A 16,787-nucleotide genomic window follows, 5' to 3' on the forward strand; every position below is an offset into this window, starting at 1 on the left:
TGGCATCCACTAACCTCATAACAGCAGACCACACCGTCATCTCCCCAGCAAAGTAGCCTCTGGAAGGGAACAGCTAACATTTCCTTGAATATTTAAAAGGAGACTCAACAAGGTATATGAGAATTAGGGAGCAGAAAGGAAGGAACATTTTCCACTTAGGTTATAACTCATTTCCCTCCAGCCACAACAATAAAAAAAGGAGGGCCCTGGGAAATGAGTATCGTGTTCGGGTTGATCGCCTGGTCATGAAAGGAGCTCCCAGCTACCCTGGACTGCAGTGCTGTAGACCTGAGTCCCCTTTAGATTACAGTGATGTTAGAGTTCACAGTAATGCCCAGTTCAGGGAAGAGGTGAGATACAGCTGAGGAGGGGCCAGAGCTGGAGCCAGGCTATCTTGGGTCATGGGGGTCAGGCAAAGTGGCTGGTCCGGGGATTTGCTGAGAGGGGCAACCGGCTCAGTCCTGAGCAGCCGGGCCTCTTTCTAGGGATCTAATACTTGTTTCTTGTGGCCCACAAATCTGGAGGGACAATTGATAACTGGAGGATAGAGCTTCCGGTTCCTCGGAAGGGCAAGGGGAGGCCACCGTAGGAGCGCCCACTTGCGCTGTACCGCGCGCCCAGGAAGCCAGGGAAGGGCGGGGCCAGGGAGGGAGGGGCCAGGAAGGTGAGGAGGGAGGAGACGGGCCCGTTGGGGTGGAGAGAAAGAGGGCGTGCGCCGCTGGCCCCACCTGCAGGGAGCTGGAGGAGGCGCGGAGCAAAGCCGGCCCTGCAGCCACGCGGAAAAGCAGTGAGGTGAGCGCGATGGAGCCGGCGCCAGATCTGGGGCTCGGGGACTCCTCCCTGCACCGCTACCTAGACGGCAACTTCTGGAGCCTCAAGAACGAGCTGCGCAGGCTCCTCGGCGGCTGCCCGCTCTTCCGGCAAAGGTACCGCGCTGCGGCCGTCGACCCTGCCCGCGCCCACGAACCCGCCGAGCTTGTCTCCTCGGTCCCCGGCGCGTCGCTGCGGACACCGCCCCGGCGAGGGCGAGGTGGGGTGTGCGCTGCGCCTGAGAGGCAGGCCCCTTCCTCACCTGCATATGGTGGGCTCTCCCCCGCCAGGTGTGTGGGCGCAGCCGGCCGGCCGCCGCCGACTTCCTTGGCCCCCTGAGAGGCGTCCCTCGCCTCCTGAGCTCCCTCCTCCACGAAGAGTCGGGTGCGGGGCTGGACCCCGCGGTGGCGGGCGCGGTGTCTGCTGAGACAGTGTGGCTGGAAGATCGGCCTCGCTTGTTTGCTAAATCTGTTTCTTGAGTCCCCACCCCGCGATGTCCCACCCTTGGTGGGGAGAAGGGGACAGAAAAACCGGGCTGGGATGGGATGGGCGCACAGGGATGGAGTGGCCCGGTCCAGGGCGTGTCTGGGCATCGGGGTGGGACAGACTTACAGGGCCGCCTCTGAGTGCAGGTGTGCGGAGTGGGGCAGCTTCAGCGGGGCAGTTTGGTTATAAGAAGAACTCAGGTCCTGGATGTCATCCGATGCCAGGACAGCCCTGAGAAGCAGGCAGAGGGGTGAGTGCAGCTCAAGTCTGGAGAAGGAGAAATGGCTCAGTCACCGGACAGAACTCGGCATTCGTGTCTCCTGTGGACTCTCTTTCTCATACCCATTTCAAGCAGTCTGAAAAGCCCAGTTAGAGCCATGCTTTGGAGTTCTAGCTTAAGAAAGCCCTATTAAAAATGTCAGTATGTGCCCGTAGAGGATTGATTGGTTAGCCATGCCCACTTAGCCCTCGTTTAATTTATTTTGCGGAAACGAGAGGGAAGGAGATGGCTGGAGTGAACGTCACGCTGTCCTTGGAAAATCTGGGGTTCCTGCACTGGTGTTACCTAGTGGGAGTTGGGGGCGTTTGAAAGTTGAAAAGTGAGAAGTGTGGGATGGTGGGTGTGTCCATCGGTGTCTCCCCTACTTCTCTTTCGCCCTGTTTCATACATAGTTCTTTAAGTTATGGTTCTCAAAGTGTGGTACAGGGAGCCCTGGGGGTACCCACGAGCATTTCAGGGGATTCATGAGTCCAAACTGTTTTTATAGTAATACAAAAAAAGTTGCTAGCTTTTTCACTCTCATTCTCTCACTGATGTACGGTGGCAGTTTCCAGAGACCACATGATGTGTAGTATTCCAACAGAAAAAATATAGAAGCAGATATGAGGATACAGCTGCTTTCTATTAAGACAGACGGTAAAGGGATTTGTAAAAATGTAGAACAATTCTACTGTTCTTGCTAATTTTTTTTGTTTTTGTTTTGGAAAATAGTTATTTTCATAAAACACACTAATAGATTTATTAGTTATTTTCAAATGAATTAATAAATATTTGAAAACTTTTCTGTTTTAATTTCTAATACAGTAGATATCAGTGGATATAACCCACCCAAATAAAAGCTCTTTAGGGACCTCATAATTTTTTTTTTTTTTTTTTTGATATGGCGTCTTGCTCTGTTTTCCAGGCTGGAGTGCTGTGGTGTGATCTCGGCTGATTGCAACCTCCACCTCCTGGGTTCAAGCGATTCTCCTGTCTCAGCCACCATGTCTGGCTAATTTTTTGTATTTTTAGTAGAGATGGGTTTCACCATGTTGGCCAGGCTGGTCTTGAACTTCTGACCTCAAGCGATCTGCCCACCTTGGCCTCCCAAAGTGCTGGGGACCTCATAATTCTTAAGAGTGCAAAGAGTTCCTAAGATCAATAAGTTTGTGAATGGCTGCTTTAAGTCATACTGAGTTCAGTTGCATCTGATTAGACACACATCCCTTCCTATATTCCTCAGTCTTTTCAGTTTGTTCCTGGGCTATCACCTCTTTGTCTTTCAGTTTAGATAATTGCAGTTTAAAAGATGGAACAAAATTGTAATAACCAAACTACTGATATGAGGCAAGCAGAAGGGACTTCCTTGTGAATTCCATAGGGACAGAGGAGAGGCATGCCTGGATAGGGGAGCCAGTGCAGTAGTTTGTTTCCTGTGTGACTGCTGTCCTGTGATTTGTTTTTTTTGAGATGGAATCTCGCTCTGTTACCCAGGCTGCAGTGCAGTGGCGCATCTCGGCTCACTGCATGCTCCACCTCCTGGGTTGACGCCATTCTCCTGCCTCAGTCTCCCAAGTAGCTGGGACTACAGGCGTTCGCCACCACGCCCGGCTAATTTTTTTGTATTTTTGGTAGAGATGGGGTTTCACTGTGTTAGCCAGGATGGTCTTGATTTCCTGACCTCATGATCCGCCCACCTCGGCCTCCCAAAGTGCTGGGATTACAAGTGTGAGCCACCGCGCCCGGCTGATTTTTTTTCCCCCTTATTGACTTTACATTTGCTCATCCACAGAATGCAGATAGTATCAATGTTGATGTATTATGAAGCTTCAATGAAAAACTGTTGCGTGGGCATGGAGTAAACACTGGTTGTGGTGGGCTACCAAAACACACATGCACACAAAGGGCAAAGCAAAAATCCCATTGCCCTGACAAACACTTTTCCATTCTTTCCAGTTCTTGTTTATTTACTTTAAAGTTAGAGTTGTAGCAATGGCATGAACAACATTTCATATTTTTCCCCAGAATGGTTAAAGATTCTGATATCTGTCTATTTGAAAGTTCATATTGTACTATCAGATTTTACCTTAGCCCGTGTTAGAAGACGGTGATCTTGATTTCTGGATGTTTTGACATTCTGCTAATGTAAAATGTTCTATAGGAGATGAGAAATAAAACTTTCTTTTCTCTGAGGCAATGCCAGATCTCCTGTGGCTTGTCCTCACCTTACCCCAAACAGGTCTTTGCAGTTAAAGTAGGTGTAGGGGAGAGGGTTGTGGCAGCATAGTGGCGAGTGCTGTGTGTACATAGTGAGAAGTTTGTACAGGGCCCGGCAATCCCAGGGCATAAGAGCTCAGGAAACAGTTTTCCTCCAAAAGAGGTTGTGCAACTTCCTACACACACAGTGGGTGGCCACTCTCCTCAGAGGAGGAGTTCATTTCCAGAGTGCTGGCCATTGGCTCCCAGGGGCAATGTGTGCACAGCCCAGGTTCCTCTTCTAAGGAGCGGCTTTTTCTTTCCCAAGGATGAGCCTGCTGGACTGAGTCCTCAGACTCCGGGAGCGCCCTGGCTGCTGTGGCTGCCCCGTCCTATTGTGCATCTGACCAGGTGTACTGCTTGTTGTGACAGCAGGAACATTCTGGGTGACTGGCGACTCCTCATTGGGGTTTGCAGGGAAGGTTAAAAAGCAACATCTGAAATGAGATAAGCTTTTGAGATTGTTCTGAGTTTGTTTATTGGCGAAGGGAAGCTGTCTCAGGAGAGGCTGGCTGGCAGAGGCAGGTACAGCACACACCCCTCACCCAGAGAACTGAGAAAGCCCCTCCACAGGATTCTGTTCTCCCAGGGCCTTCTTACACCCTTCTTCTCCCACTTGTAGCAGCTCCTGGCTGCTTCCTTCTCCCTTTCTTTCTCTTTATCCCCTTCTCTTTCCTTCCCTAGAGCAAGGCACATTTCTCTTCCTAACTTTTTCATACGTTTAGTTTTTCCCCTGAGTATTTCACAAACACGTTCTCACTAGGAAGAGTCAAATAATTCGGAAAACTTGAAAGTTTCCCAAAATGTTTCCTCCTGCAGCCATTTTTTAAAAAATTGTGGCAAAATATACACTATATAAAACTGACCATTTAACCGCTTCTGAATGTACAGCCCAGTGGCATTAAGTGCATTCACATTGTTGTGCAACCATCACCACTGTCCAGCTCCAACACATTTCATCTTCCCAAACAGAAACTCTGTACGTGTTAGACACTAACTTCCCACTCCCCTCTTCTCCCAGCCCCTGGCAGCCCTTATTCTACATTCTGTCTCTCAGCATCTGACTATTCCAGGTACGATACAAGTGGATTCACGTAGAATTTGTTCTGTGACTGGCTTATTTACTCAGTATAATGTCCTCGAGGTTCATCCATGTTATAGCATGTGTCAAAATTCCCTCCTTTTTGAAGGCTGAATAATATTCCATTGTATGTATATACTACATTTTGATTACTCTTTTTTTTTTTTTGAGATGGAGTCTTGCTCTGTCTGGCAGGCTGGAGTGCAGTGGCACAATCTCGGCTCACTGCAAGCTCTACCTCCCGGGTTCACGCCATTCCCCTCTTCAGCCTCCCGAGTAGCTGGGACTACAGGCACCCGCCACCATGCCTGGCTAATTTTTTGTAATTTTTATTTAGTAGAGATGGGGTTTCACCATGTTAGCCAGGATGATCTTGATCTCCTGACCTCATGATCCACACATCTCAGCCTCCCAAAGTGCTGGGATTACAGGCGTGAGCCACTGTGCCCAGCCTACATTTTGATTATTCTTGTATCTGTTGATAGACATTTGGCCCCCGAGCCACTTTTACTACTTTACTGTGGTTGTTTTAGTGTGTTTTTCTGTGTTAGTGTGGTTTTTCCACATTTTTCTATTTTTCTTGGAGTGCATACACATATATGCACATCATTTTGTTATATAAATAGGATCTCACTGTGTGTTTTGTTCTACAGCTTTCTCTTTTAAAGTTTAATTCTTATTTTCATTGATGAAATGTATGAAAATATTTAATGAACTTATACTGTGAGGTTTATGATGAAAAACAGCCATGCCCTGCCTCAACCCTCTTCATCCCTCATTTCTTTTCCCTGTGGGCCACCACTCTCAATTCTCTTACTTCATGCTCATGTAATTTACTCCATATTCCTAAGTAACATGTCTAAAGAGCCACCTCTTGGTTATCTACTGGCTTACTCTCCTAGAAAATGAATATTTCTCACTACAGCACCATTTTCCTTTTCCTATTCTCTGAAACTCAGTGTATCACCATTTTTACTTAAATCAGTATCCAATATTCACATTGTTATGGCTATAAAAATACTATTTCCATCCACGCCCCATAGTGTACCATATTTTATTTCCTTCTGTCACAGCCTTTTTATTTCTTCAGAGATAATCGTCTCCTTTGTCCATTTCCTTAGTTTTCTATAAGCCCATCACTCACTGACGTCCACACTAGATGGATGTGAAACAGAAAAGATAAAACAGATTTATCACAGGACAGAGAAGTTCCACTTGTCCCACTGTGGTCAAACCTGTCAGGTAATTGGTAGTTCCACCCCTCCTGCCCCACATGGACACATTCATTCTGGAGGCCTCCTTCCACGGCTTCAGTCCGGATGGGCTCTCCCTGCGTCTTCACCACCCCCTTGGGAATTTTCCTTGCATTTCCTCTATGGTCAAGTCACAGTTTTCCCAGGCTTTCTCTTTCTTGGTTACCCTTTGTAGAAGCTTAGAGAGGACACCCCTCCTGCCCCACATGGACACATTGATTCTGGAGGCCTCCTTCCGCGGCTTCAGTCCGGATGGGCTCTCCCTGCGTCTTCACCACCCGCTTGGGAATTTTCCTTGCATTTCTTCTCTGGTCAAGTCACTGTTTTCCCAGGCTTTCTCTTTCTTGGTTACCCTTTGTAGAAGCTTAGAGAGGACCAAGATTCATTAAGGCTACTCCTGTTGAGAGGTGTGGTGTGTGCCACCTCCCCTTGATCTTGGGTAATTTTATGACCGCTTTGGTCAACAGAAGATAGCTGAGATGACAGTGTGCCAGTTTCCAGACTCAGGCCTGAAGAGACTGGGAGCTTCCATTTCCCATCTCTTGAGGCCCTGAGCTTCCATTTAAAAAGTCATACTTGCCTGTGGCTGCCATTGCTGTGAGGAAGTCCAAGCTGATGCCTGTTGAGAAGCTGCATAGAGAGAGGTAAAGAGATGCTAACATTCCCAACTGCTTCATCGCACAGCTGTTTCTGAGATGGGACCTGAGACACTGGAGAGCAGAGACAAGCCATCCCTGTTTGTTTCCTGTCCAAATTTCATGGAATAATAACACACTGTTGTTTTAACTTGCTGAGTTTTGGGTGCGTTCTTACGTAGACATAGATAACCAAAACAGTCTCTCATCTGATAGCTTTCTAAGAGAGGGTGCCTGGGAATTAACTTTTCGAGATTTTTAAATATTTTCATGTCTGAAAATGTTTACTGTTCAATTGACTGAAAGTTTTTGTGGGTGTAGAGTTCTAGGCTGGAAATAAATTTTTCCTTACATTTTTAAAGTTGCATGCCATTACTTTCTAGTATCCAACATTGCAATGAACAGATCTGACCCTTTCTGCACCTAAATCTGTTATATATAACTTGTTTTTGTCCCTCCCTTCTGGAAGCTTCTTTTTGGCATTGTTGTATTATAGAATTTCATGATGGGGTGACTTGACATGGGTTCTTTTAGTTCATTGGGCATGCAGTGGACCCTTTTAATATGGAAACTCGTGTTCAGTTATCTGCACTGTTCTGTCATCTGGAACTCCTTTTGCTCAGATGTTGTACCTCCTTGCCTTGTCTTCTAATATTTTTTCCTTCCTTTTTTATTTTCCATCTCTTTATCTTTTTGTTCTGTGTCCTGGTGAGATTTTCTCAACTTTATCTTCCAACTCTTCTTGAGTGATTTTTTTAAATATCTGCTGTCATATTTTTAATTTTCAAAAGTTCTCTGTTCCTTTTCAACAGCATCTGTTCTTGTTTTGTAGTTACAAAAATCTCTTATTTTTGAGAATAGTTGGTGGTAATTTTTGAAGTGTTCCCTTCTATTCTCTGCTTTGTCTCTGTTTTCTTTGAGTTCCTTTATTCCATTTGTAATTTTTTACCTTTTTTATGTTTGAGGCTTTTATTAAACATCAAGTCAGCCATGGATGTTTCTTCACAATATGAGAAATGTGAATAGAACGCTGGTTGCAAACGGCGGGGTTTGTTGGGCCCGGGCTTTCTTGATCACAGAGTAACTTCATTTGGCAGGTCAGTATTGCTGTTTTGTTTAGGACAGGGTTGATTCCTCCAGTGATGAGTCTTTTAGTCTCCGGAGAGGTGGATGGGTAGAGAATGAAGGGCAGATCCTAATCCTGCTTCCTGGGACCTTGGAGCCCCCAGGCTGTCCATATACAACATGAGGCTAGTTAGAAAACCATCCTCCTTTCTGAAGACTTGCATTTGTATACCTGACTTTGTTAGAACGAATCACTTGATGCCATCCTCTGGGAAATGGTCTAGGGTGTCCACAGCATGGAGGCCGCCCCACATGATTGGCTGCACCTTGTGCATTGGTAAGTGGTGGCTCTCGCTGAGGGATCTCCTACTGGCTCCAGTGTTCCCCATGTGAGTCCCACGGTTATCCTCCAGTGCCACCCTCTCCTAACAGTAAACCCTCAGGCTTTGATGGACTTGGAGAGGGGACTTGAAGATGCAGCTGCTTTCAGAGGTACATGGAGCCTCCACTTCCCAAACGTTTATACAACCCAGTGGCACCAGCTAGTTGGCTCCCTCAGCCCTGTAGACTTATCATCCTCTATTCTAAGTGAGTTACCACTTGCCTGTTCACTGTCTAACTGACAGTGTGTTGCTGCTATCCCTTGTGGAATGTCAGTTTCTCTTGAGTTCTTGGTTGGTCCACCTGGTTTTATGCCATAAATCATTTTATTATTGAATATCTCTGTTTAAATATGTTCTGATATCCAGAATTTGTAGACCTGTATTTATGTGTTAGTGTAGATAGGATTGTCTCATTCTTTTAAAAGCTGAATCAGTTACAATTGTACCAAATTTAATTATGCCATGCCCCATCAAAGGACACTCAGGTTGTGTTCAGTTTGTGTTATCTTAAACAGTGCTGCAGGGAACACCCTCGTATTCATAAGAAGAGATTTCTCTGGATTAGGTTCTAGAGGTGACACCGATGGGACAGAGGTATCTGCATGGAAAACACTGACCAATATTGCCAGATTATCTTCCAAAGGCTCCAGTTTTATTGCTCCCAAGACTATATGAGGCAATTTCAAATCCAGTTTAATTGTGGGTGTGTAGGGCCTAATCTAAATACCAGTGTTCATCTGTTCATCATTCGAGATACTGTATCAGGTCCTGGAGATGGGCTGGTGAGTGGTGAGGTGGGCCCTGGCTTCTAGGAGCTTCTGTAGCACATGAACTGTGACTGACCTATGACACTGGCAGCCTGCAGCCCCACAGTCACCTTTGGCATTCTCGTCTCTCCATTAACGTACATAAATATCCCAGACATCCTATTTTCTACCATTCCCAGAATTTCAAGTCTCCAAAGGAGCACAAAAATATTTTGGCAAATCGTAGGTTTTTAATGTTTAAAATATGTCTTTTGTATTTGTAAACTTGAATGTTAAGTTTTATGAACATTTATTGGATGTAGAGTCCAGACCTCCAGATAGGCAGTGGAGAGGGCTAAGGATGCTCCATGATACAGCCTGGGACAGGACCTCTGTCAGCCATCATTTAGGGACCTGATAGTGGGGAATCCACTGGCCCTGTCCTGTGGAAGCTACAGTCTAATGTGGCCAGGTCTGGTGGGACACTGGGATGTCAGCATGTTTGAATGTTGGAACGGGGGGATTTTTCACAGTGAGAACACTGTTAGGTTGTGGCTGACGTGGGCAGTTGTCCTTGGTCCTGTGTAGGGGCCATAGAAATATAAGCTGTTCGTGTTGGAGGGAACCTTGCCTTTTTTTGAAGGAGGAAACAAAGGCTCAAGGAAGAGAAGTGACTTACTCAGGTGTCATTCTCTTCTCCATTAAAATATGTAAATATCCCAGACATTCCTGGGATGTGGAGTGGCTTGGAGTGGCAAAGCCAAGAGCAGGACCTCTGGGCTTCTGATTCCTAAAGCAGTGATTTCCAGTGTGTTTTTCTGGAGTATTATGGTGTTAGCTTAATAGGGCTGCCATAATAATGTACCCAGGCTAGGTGACTTCAATAACAGAAGTGTATTGTCTCAGAGTTCTAGAGGCTGGGAATCCAAGATCAAGGTGTCGGTGGGTGTCAGCAGGGTTGGTTGCTTCTGAGGACTGCAAGGGAGAATCTGCTCCAGGCCTCTCTCCTCGGCTTGTTGGCGGCTGTCTTTTTTCCTGTCTTCACATGGGCTTCCCTCTGTACTTGTCTGTCTTCAAATTCTCCCTTTTTATAAGGACACCAGTCAACATCTGAATTTTTAGGGGAGCAGGAGACATGATTCAGCTTGTAACACGCAGTGAGTGTGACAGAGTAAGAACAAGAAGTTACACATACACCCGCGTGTTTGTGTGTGTATAAAACAGAGTTTTATACATTTAAATAGAAACTCCCTACCTCTGACCTCAACTGGAAAGTCATTTCTTGAGAAATGCTGGATCCCCAAGCCCAGCACAGTGGTCGTCATTGAGTAGCATCTCAGAGAGCCTGTGCTGAGTAGATGGGCAGCAATGAAGAGGTAGGAAGTCAAAACCCTCAGGGCTGGGAGGGCTTCTAAGGAATTTAGTTTAACCAATCTCTTATCTGTGGTTTCCTTCCGTGCTATTGCACGCAAGCACTCAGAGAAAATACAAACTGAAGAACGGTGAGGGAGTGGGGGCAGGGGGTTGGCTGATGGTTTTGCAAGTGTGTGCCACCAGCGGTGAGAGAGGAGAGAGGCAGAGAGGTGATTGCACGTTTTCTTGCGAGTCTCACAAACCTGCAAGGGATAGACTTTTTCCAGTCCTTGGCAGACTCTGTGCCCCCTGACTGTGTTAAAATAGGGAGACATTTAGCACGGCTTTCAGTCCTGGATGGAAACAGCACGGTGAGAAAGAGGGTCCCAGCTGGGGAGAGGGTCCCAGGGATGGGGACAGCTGTTGCTGTCTTGCCTTACATGCATCCACCAGCTAAAATCATGACAGTATGTGGATTTAAACACAAGTCATAGGAGAACAAAGCATGTTTTTGATATGGGTGATTTTGTAAAGGTTTTTTAAGTATTTGGAGACCATCTCCTCCCAGGTCCAGCATCAAGACAATTATTATAGTGCTGCTTTGTACTCTGTCATGTGACTTTATTAAGGGGCATTGTCAACCTCTTAGATCACTTTCCTCAACCTTAAATGAATAACTGTACACTAGAAAAAAATATTGTTGACTATGTGTAAAGAAAGTTTTCCTTCTTGTTCTGCTTTCCTTGGCAAGAAATTTTGGGGTGATATATTGTTATATTAATAACTTGCTTTCCTGGATGGGAGGAAAGTTTTGGTGTCCCTGACACCTTGGATCCTGATGCCATTGGGTAGCAGAGCTCCTGGGGCCCTTCCTTACCACACTTGTCTGAGTGCTGCAACCACTTCTACAACATGGGCGGTAAAAAGTGAAGGACAGAAGGTGGGTGAATTTGGGGAATTCTCTAGTTTTCTTTTCTGTCACACCAAGACTTGGGGCTTTCCTGAACTCTCAATAATAATAGCATCATAAAATTTTTTGAGTGCATACAAAGATAACTCAAAATGGATTAAAGACTTAAGACCTGAAACTGTAGATCTACTAGAAGAAAACACAGGAAAAAAGCTTCTTGACATTGTTTTGGGTAAAGATTTTTTGGAGATGATCCCAAAAACATAGGCAATCAAAATAGATAAATGGGATTGCCTCAAACTAGAAGAGGTGAAATTCACATAACATACAACTAACCATTTTAAAGTGTACAATTCAGTGGCATTTAGTGTGTTCTTAATGTTGTGGAACCATTGCTTCTATCTCATTCCAAAACTTTTTCATCACCCCAGAAAAACAGGCTGTACCTATTAAAGAATCACTCCCTTTCACCCTTCACTTATTTCCCTGGCAACCACCATCTACTTTCTGTCTCCATGGAGTTGCCTATTCTGGACATTTCATATAAAAGGTTACAGTAGGTGACCATTTGTATCTGGTGGCTTAGCATGCTTTGGAGTTTCATTCTCGCTGTGTACTTCTACACCTATCAACTATGTAATATCAGTACTTCAGTTATTTTTGTGTTTGAATAGTGCTGTGTTGTATGCATATATCAGGCAGATAATTTCCTATATTTAAAAACACAGGTAAAGTCTCATACAGTTTGTTTTGTCCCAGGCCACGTGGGAAGGTGGCAAGTGGGGCTGAGCCTTTTGGCTCCCCAGTCCCTACATTTTTTCTAGAATATGTTTCCTTTTCTTAAACAGTCATAGTGACTGTTCTGATTTATTTTCCATAAATTTACTAATTTTTCCAGTAACTAACATTATGAAAGAAGAGTGCAAGGCTTTGGGAAAAACAAACCCAAGTTCAGAGGCTCAGGGAGAAAGGCTGGGTGGAGCTCAGTGGGTGCTGCCAGGCCTCTGGTGGGACACGGGATCCTTGGTTGACCAGGACTGAGGCTGGCGGAAGGACCGATGCACCACCCAGAGCACTTGCACCCTTCCTTTGAGATCATCCATAATTTCTGTGTCTCTGCCCAAGGCTTTCAGAATTTTTCCTAACCCTTAGAACTCCCCTCACCTGCCTTCCCTTGTGGTGCCTTCCGGAGCAGCCACGTCACCACAGGGATGATTTGTATCCTTGTGAATGTGCCTACACAGTTCTCCTCTTCTGCTCCTCCCAGTGAAATCCCATCGGCTGACTGGGGGCAGCAGACAGCACCTTGTGTTCTATCCTATGATTTCCTCTTGAGGTAAAATGCTCAGTCCTTTTAGGGGACTCTCCTTCTGCTGGGTACAGTTGGGGTGCTGCCTCTGGGGCCCCCCAGGCACCGACCCTGCACCCTGTAGCATATGTCCCACACCTAGGCCCTGCCTCCTAGTCGTGCCCTGCCTGCCGCCAAAGAACTCTGGCATCAGTGGAGAAAGAGAGAGAAAGAGAAAGAGAGAGAGAAGAGAGAGAAAATGAGGGAAAGAATGCAAGACAGCACTATTAAGTGAAATGAACTAAAACCTTTGCTTGTAAAATGCCAAGAGACCCAGTGGTCCCACTTTACCCTCATGGGGCTCTGGGCCCATGGAACATAGTTGATGGCATGATTTTTTATGTTTTATAATTTACTTGACTATTAAAAGTGTTAATGATAAAGTTTAGAAAGGGAATTATTTTGACAAAAAAAAGTAGAGAGGACAGAGATAAGAGGCAGGATCTGCAGGGTTTGATATTATAAATTATGTGTATTAATCTAATTTGAGACATTCCCTTCTCAAAGGAATTTGAGGTGAAGAAAATGGTGAGGTGGTGATAATTTCTTTTGCTTCCTCATTAAGCACAGTATCAGCGAGGTAAGCACTTGTCCTTACTTCATGCCCCCTCCCTACATTACCTACAACCTTCTCCCACAGTCGACCAGTCACTTCGCACCCCTCCCACACTTTGCAATAGGAACTATCTCGTAAACCCTGGAGGAAGCCATTCAGGCATAGCCACCCTCTTGCCACAGGAGTTGGTTCAGAAACAGTCATGTGACCTGACTGTAGTCAATGAAATATGAGGGGAGGAGTTTTTTTGATGTGCTGGGAAAAGACACTTCCTTGCTGACTTGAGAGATCTGTCAGAGGGGCATACCCTCTCGTCTTGGAGAGGGTGGAGTTCGAGTATGAAGCTAGCCCTGGTGCAGTCATTTTGTCACTTTGAGGGAGACCACTCCTAGGATGAAGTGGCCCATGGAGGCAGAGTAGACAGACACTAAGTTCTGAGGACATACTTGAGCCTCAGAATCAAACTTGCTCTGAAGCCTGCTCCAAGTTTGCCTTGCCAGTTCCCTGAGGTAGCGACTGCCCTGTACCATTCAGGTCAATGCGTGTTGATTTTCTGTTGCTTGCAACCCTAAGCACCATTATTAGCATAAGTAGTTGCTCCTGTTTCAGTTGTAGAGTCAGAAATGCAGCTCACATTGGCCTCAGGTGCAGAGGCTGGAATCCAGCTGCTTGGGTGGCACTTTCAGGAATCCCCCGCCTTGCTCTCTTCCTGTCCAGACAGGCCCTGTCTACTTCATGGCCTTCAGAACTATGGTGCACATACAACAGCTCAGCAGTCAGGCAGGAAGAGAGGGACCCTTTTTGGTTTTCAGCCTAACTGACCCAGCTGGCCATGACTCTTCCTTGCAGTGGTCACTGGCGCCAAGAGCGAGGATTGGCCCTGTGTAGTCAGTGTCTGCCCACTCCAGAAGGGGTGGGGTCACCAACTGGCATCATGCGGCTTCGGGAGAGGGAGTGGGTGTCTGCAAGGGAAAATGGGTGATGTAGGTCGGAGAAGGGACAGCAGATGCTTTTCCTTAGTCTCTGGACCATTCTAGTGATCGAAGTAATGTCACAGAAGAGAGCCTGGGAAGCCACAGGCCAGGCATTTCTGCCTTAAATGGGAAGTTAGGGGGGTTCTACCACCTTCCTTTTCTGTGACTTTGATTCGAAGATCAGCAATATTTTTGTTTTTCTGGGTAGAGACTTGCTGACTGATTCCAAATGAAAATATTTCCAACGCAAAGAACCAATGTCTGACTAAAGAGATTGTGGCTCATCAATACCCATTCCTTACTGCTTCTGGAAGTGGCTGCAATTCTGAGGAATCCTGGGCCGGTTTTCTAGCTAAAGCCATTCTTACTGTGTCTTGAGACTGCAGAACTTTGATCTGCACCATAGGGAAAGCAGCCACTTCTGCCCCTTTCTTTTCCTGCAAGGGACTGGAGAGTCTCCTGTTACCTCCTATTAGTGTGTATCATTTTTATTTTTCTGTACCCTGTTGCACTGAGTGTTGATAGTATCTCCTCTCTTTAAGTCTCTTCACCGTATCCTCTACCTTACAACGTCGAGGCTGGCGACATTTATACTTTGTTCTCACTCTATAAATAAAGCTTTGCCAGTGGGTTGATGCCAGGAGTTGAGAATGATTCTTACCAAGATTACAACTGTAGACAGATGTTGACTGCAGAGTTGAGCAGGGGACTCCGATTACCGTCTTTCTCTTCATAACAATGCCTTTATGTAACATATACAACCTCTGTTTTTTTTCCAACACTGTCTATGGGCTTATTGTGAATGCTGCAGACATCACCGCGACCTGCAGATCCCTGGCTGTTCTCTACCTCTCCTCATAGCCATGGGAGAATACTTGACTCAACCTTTCCTTGGTTCCTCAGTGGTCTCAGACCCTGAGATCCAACTACAATTCAGATTGTAGTTGGCCCTTGAGGGAATCACCATGTCTGCCTTCCTACTTCCCATTTACTTGTAAACGGACAAGTAAGTGCATGAGTGGCTCCCGATTCCAGCATGGGACCCGGCTCCTGGGCATGTTGCCTGCCTCCAAAAGGGTGCTTCCTCCACAAGGGTGCTTCCTCCACATGTATGTCGAATGGATTTGTTGTTGAAGATGATGAGTTTGCACTGTACACTCCTGCAGAATTTGTGCACGTCACACTCCACCATGAAGGAAATAATGTATACAGTGGTCCATTTCCAAGACAAAGTGCCTTAAATTGACTTAGGTCAGCAAACTACAGAAGTAACAGGATATACTAGGCCCCTGCTTAAATAGCAGATGCCTGCTTGTCAGCCTCCCCCTTTCCCCTTCTTCTCCCTCTGCCCCTTAGTTGCCTTCACCCGAACCAAAAAAGTTTAGTCTAAGATGAAAGCTTAGTAGTCTCCAAAATAGCTCACTTTGTCTGTTCTTATCAGTCTGCCCAGCTACTTAGGTCATAAGTCAAATATTCTTGAAGAGCCCTGAGCTAACTGGGATTGCAATGCACTGTGGGCTGCAATAAAATGCAGCAAAGACAACCCTAAAAAAGCATCTGAAGCCCCTACCCAACAATCAGTAGGTGACGTCCAGGAAGATTGTGACCCCATAGTACTCAACCTATAAGGAACTGGGAGAGGGACCTGCACACTGGGGGATAAATTGCTTGTTGAAACTGTGCTGGGGGTGCCTGCCTATCAGACACCTGATCTTGCAAGACTGTCATTAAAAGTCTCACTTTGGCTGTTCTCCGGGTCTCTCAGTCCGTTTTTGGGTTTGGACGGGTGAGTTTGTTTCTCACAACTAGACACATCCTTTGGGTGACCAACTGCATCACATTTAAACAACAGCCAGAAACAGCAGACTCAGCCATCCCGTGGGCAGAGCACAGCCCCAGGAGGGAGTCAGGACTGGTTGTATCTATTGGCCTCGGGACTGGGTGCCCCTCTGGTATGTTTAACAGCTGGGACTGCACACCCACTTTTGTTTCCTCAGCTAGCCTCTCGTGTGCCACTCCAGCCTCACGGTCTCCTAAATTCACCCTATAAAAATAACCATCCTTGTTTCAAGCAAGAAATCTCATTTCTAAGCTGATCACTTTCCTGGAGGTTGGGACCCTGGATGACTTGAGCCAATCAGACCTGCCCTGGGGCTGGGCAGTGGAGTGACCTCAGAATCTTCGCACGGGAGGAAGAGCCACCAGCAGTGTCTGCCAAAACCGACATATCTTTACCTAGTGAAGGAGTGTTTTCATGTTTTTTTTATGGCTTGTATTGTTGTCTTAGGAGGTTGTATCTGTTTGCATCTCTGCTCATGTGGCCCTGTTTCTCCCTTCACTTCCTGTCTGCTCCCTTCCAGCCCTTTCTACCTTACCACCTCCTCCCCATTCTCCCCTCTTGGGGGCCTCCTTTCTCTGCCCACAGATGCCTCACTTCTTGGCATGTGCAGAGGGATATGGTTCTCACTCTGCCTTCTTTGCCACCCCTGCAGCTCATCCTGACAGTGAGTACAGGTAGTTGCTGGACTAAAGGCTTTCTTCTGCAGAAAACAACCATGCCATCCATCCCCTGGGAGGCGGCAAAGCCCTGGCCACGTGGGACTTAGTGATAATGTGAACAATTTCTCTCCGTGCCTTGCTGGGACACTCCTGCTCCTCTGTCTTCTGTGCTA

General features: G+C 46.4%; 1 protein-coding gene across 1 annotated transcript in view; it reads left to right on the forward strand.

Annotated features, from left to right (window-relative positions):
* Positions 1-730: 730 nt before the first annotated feature.
* The window catches only part of ACOXL (acyl-CoA oxidase like), a 264,996-nt gene continuing 248,939 nt past the window's right edge, over positions 731-16,787 (forward strand). Inside the window, exon 1 of the mRNA XM_045368880.3 lies at positions 731-926. The gene's annotated coding sequence lies outside the window, so the exon portion shown is untranslated. The remainder of the gene's footprint in view (positions 927-16,787) is intronic.

This window comes from Macaca fascicularis, chromosome 13 (assembly GCF_037993035.2).
Source record: "Macaca fascicularis isolate 582-1 chromosome 13, T2T-MFA8v1.1".
NCBI lineage: Eukaryota > Metazoa > Chordata > Mammalia > Primates > Cercopithecidae > Macaca > Macaca fascicularis.